The sequence below is a fragment of the Ochotona princeps genome, chromosome 32 (genome assembly GCF_030435755.1).
Source record: "Ochotona princeps isolate mOchPri1 chromosome 32, mOchPri1.hap1, whole genome shotgun sequence".
Classification (NCBI taxonomy): Eukaryota; Metazoa; Chordata; class Mammalia; order Lagomorpha; family Ochotonidae; genus Ochotona; species Ochotona princeps.
In genome coordinates this window covers 685,150-689,497 of record NC_080863.1, presented here as the reverse complement: position 1 = coordinate 689,497, position 4,348 = coordinate 685,150, and the positions used below count along the sequence as shown (strand labels likewise).

Sequence of the window (4,348 nt, the reverse complement as noted above, 5' to 3'; positions counted from 1 at the left end):
TAAGGAATGATTGCTAAGTCTTCTGAGACAGTAACATTTAGACAGAGGTTTGATTGTATTCAGGAAACAGTGATGGAAAAAATCTGAAGAGAAGTTGTTGTTTTATTAGTGTTTATTTTTCATCTACTTGAGAAGGAGAGGGGGATACACACAGAGAAAGTGGGAGAGAGAAAATCTTTCTTCCACTAGTCCACTTCAAATGTCCACACAGCCAGGCCAGACTGAAGCAAGGAGCCAAAACTTCTATCTGGGTCTCCCAGCGAGATGGCAGGGCCCCAAGCTCGGGAGCCGTCATCCTCTGCCTCCTAGGCTGTGCTAACAGGAAGCTGGCTTAGAAGCAGAGCACATCAGTAAGAAAGAAAGCAGCCCAGGTGCTGTCCTAACTTGTTGAGCCACCGCATTCGCCTTAAGGCTGATCTTGCCAGACTCAGGAAGGAGAAAGGAAAAAAAAAAAAGGACTTTGCTTTAGCAATAGAAGAACTCTCCCTTTTTTTTTTTTTTTTTTTTTTTTTTTGGTTGGGCTCGCAGTTGTGGAGACTTAAGAGTCTATATCCCTTGCCAGAGAGTTAAGAAGATATCACTACATTAGTTTGGATGCTGAACTCATCAACCTTGAGATTTCTTGCCAGCTTGATGATCTTGCGTATTTATCTGACACAACCATATGGCTGAAAGAGAAGTTTAGCAGGAGAGAAGATTTAATGCATTCTCTGTAAACAGTAACGCTATAGGGTGAAGACCATGAACAGTCTCGCTCTGTGTTGACATTGAAGAAGGGAGAAAACAGAACTAAATATAAAACTGGAACGGGGGCGTTATGAATCAGAAGTTAAAGTAATTGAAGTCATTCAGTTGCACACAGATGTACAACTACTCTAAATGACTCAGAAATCAGAGGAGATGACTTCCAAGGGCCGCACAAAGCATTGTATGGGAAGCAATTTTGAAAGAAACCATTGTTTGTGCCTCTTGCACGATGCATCCTTTGAAATCAGAAAATCAGAAATGGCTGGAGAAATGTTCACAGACTTCTTGAACTCTCCTGACAAAAAGCATCACCACAGGTTTAACTTTTGTTATTTTGAAAGCAGACAGCACCTAAAGCCAATTTATTCATTTTAATTTTTTTCTTGGAAATAACAAGAATCAGTGGATCTATTTTTTGAATCTTTGTTTGGAGCCCAAGGAAGGGAAATTTATTTTAAATTTTATACCTAAGAATAATGATATTTCCTAGAAAAACTCCAACTTCTTGTTTTATCTTGTGGAATAGAAAATAAATGCCACAACTAACAGGTAAAAGTAAGGCTCTATTTCAGCACCAGATCTTAGCACTCAAAATAGATCTTCATGGGCAAAATTTGTACCTGATATCTTGATTTTAGCAAAAAATTTTGAAAATAAAAAAATAAAAGCTCTATTTTCTCTCTTTTCCTAAATGGAACCTCTAGAAAATCAGTGTAAACTCTACATGAGAATTACGAAATACACACTACAGAATGTGGGCAAGGGGAGGCCACAGGGCACTCAACGGAAGAGGACAATTGAGTGTCACAGGGTAAAATCTCGGTAATCGTAACTGAAACACAAGTGCCAAGAATTGAATGCATAAGAGCTTCTATTTCCTGCCAACTGCAGGCTAATTCTGCTCAACTGACATTTATGGGAACCAGATGTGGTGCCACTGTGGTATATATATGAGATTAGTTCTGCCTACTTCTGTTCCGAGTACACATGTGTAATCCACATGCCAATGAAGATAGAGCAGGCTTGTATTTTGCCAAGTTCTCATCCAGCATATTCCTCTAGTAGCATAGGGATGATTGGAAGACTGTGGGGTTGAGGCCGAGAGATGATAAATGAGAGGGCTCAGCAGCTATGGAGGTGGGGGAGATGTCACACACTTTGAGCATGCATGGTTGACGACATTGTTTCAGCTTCGCTTTTGTGTTTTGAATGAGGATATTATCAGGGAGACCAAGGAAGCTGCTGTGTATGAAGTGTAAGGAGGTTACAGAGTTCACTTTCAGGACTTGTTTCTCACTGAAGTAAAAGCCTTTCAGTCTAATGGTGGGAATGATTTAAATGGCGAATTAAAGCGATCAACAGAGCCCCTTGGGGATGAGCAGTGCAGTTGGGTGAAGAGTGACTATCCTTGGAACATAGCAATCCACAGGATGCTGGATCATTTCAGTCTTAATTCTATAGGTATGATTCCTATGTTTTTTCTGTAAATGGCTTGGATACAGGAAACCTGGGAAAAAAGGGGAGGGATATTGAGAAGGGGGTTGGAGGGAAATAGGAATGAGGGAAGGGAAGGAGTGGAAGAGAAAGATTGTTTTTATTGGTTAGCCCATAGTTACCTTTCAGATGTGGCTCTGGACAGTTTTCCTCCACGGAAATCTTTAGTAAAAGGCGAAAGATTTATACGATCTGAAGAGAAACCAGAGTATATTGGACAGTTTTCCTATGCAGACTTCTATGACTCAAAGACTGAGTTAGGTGTCCTGATAACCCTTTTGATCTTGAAAACAGAGCTGGTGTTGGTTAACTGCTGTAAACCAACACCTGGCATGGCTTTTCTTAACCTGAACATGCTTGGGATTTCTAGGAGCTATGGGTTAAGATCAGCAGTGGGCGAAGAATTAAAGCTATGAGAAAGGATCAACTAATGACAAATATTAAACATCACATCAAATAATTTGTTTATAGTCCAAATTACTTCTCAAGGCATAACTCAGAGCCAGCCTAAAATGTCATCATACTTCACCTTGCTTCGATTTCTTTGAAGAAAAGAAAAAAAAAAGAAGAGAAAAGAAAAGAGAAGAAAAGAAAATTGATGTTGCCCTAGGTATCAGGCTACCATGGAGTGCCCTTTGCTTACACTGCAACTGCAACATTCCAGGTGTACATGGATGGGCCAAGGACTGTTAAGATGACTAAGAGAGGGCCTGGTGCAGTAGCCTAGTGGCTAACGTCCTTGCCTTGCATGTACTGGGATTCCATATGGCTGCTGGTTCGTATCTTAGCTGCCTCACTTCCTATCCAGCTCCCTGCTTGTGTCTTGGGAAAGGTCTAAAGATTTGATTTCCTGCACCTGTGTGAGCGACTTGGAAGAGGCTCCTGGCTCCTGGCTTTGAATCAGCTCAGCTCTGGCCATTGTCGCTGCTTGGGGAATGAATTAATAGACAGAAGATCTTCCTCTCTGTCTCTTCTCCTCTCTGTATATCTGGCTTCTTAAAAAAATCTTAAGAAAAAAAGATGACTGAGAGATAGAGGTGTTGGTGTGGTGGGGAGCACCTCTCTGGCACTATGGCTTTCCTGATGGTCTACACTATTACATTCTAGGAGCCCAAGGCAGGGTGCTGTTTTCCTGAGGGTTTGCTTGGCCTCAGCCCTGTCCACACATTCCCAAGGTTTCTTCCAAGCACCATTCTGGAGAAACAATGACTTCCTCTCTCCATGGGATTGAAGAAATTAAAGCCAAAACCTTTCTTTTTTCATTTTAGGTGCTCCTGTGGGGGTATCGTTGGTGTTGACATTTTGTCTTAAAGCTGTGGCATGTTTGCGTTTTAAAGAACAAGGCAGTTCTCTGACATCTGGCATTCTCCTCCATGCAGATCCCTTTTGCTTATGTCAGTCTCAAGTGATTGGTAAGAAGGATAACTCTGGTTTTAATTTTCATAGAACTTGTAATCTTGTCTGCTAGGTTTTGTGGGCAGCAAATTACAAACAGTTTGATTATTTCCAAAAGGATGTTCTCTTAAAAGGCTCCTGCTACTGTGGGTTAGGACCACTGAGTTAGCTATAAATCTGACCTCTCCTTTAGATGACAAGCCAAAACAACTCTAGCATGAGTAGGAACAACAGCCCATAAAGACCTACTGGTAACGGAATCCTGTTGTCCATGACACTGATGATTCAGGAGCTCCCACGCAGGTCAGGGTAGAGTCATTTTGTGCTGCTTCTGGGCAGAACATGATTGCCCAACTGCAAAGTCCAACCGATTGTATCTACAGCAAGCAACTACATGGAGGAGTACACACAGTTCAGGCACCAAAGCGTAAAATGACAGCTGACACTGTCTTGCTTATGGTTGAAGCTGTTTACTCTTGAGCATTTTTCAAGAGAAGATTAAACAATAGACCCCATATCGTAAAGTGTGAAAGCTAAGTAGATATTGAAAAGTATGATACTGGAAAAAATTTTAGTTCATAAAGCAGTTCAAATACATCGCGAAATTTAGCTTGAAAATAATTTTACAAGTAGTTGAAGGAGAAAAAATAGGAAGAAACAGGGGTGAAGAAAGAGATAATGTGCTCTGTTAGTGAAACAACTTTTCTCCAAG

General features: G+C 41.1%; 1 pseudogene; it reads right to left on the bottom strand.

Moving 5' to 3' along the window:
• Positions 1–2,364: 2,364 nt before the first annotated feature.
• LOC118759894 (U5 spliceosomal RNA) lies at positions 2,365–2,453 on the bottom strand (annotated as a pseudogene).
• Between the last annotated feature and the right edge of the window lie 1,895 nt (positions 2,454–4,348).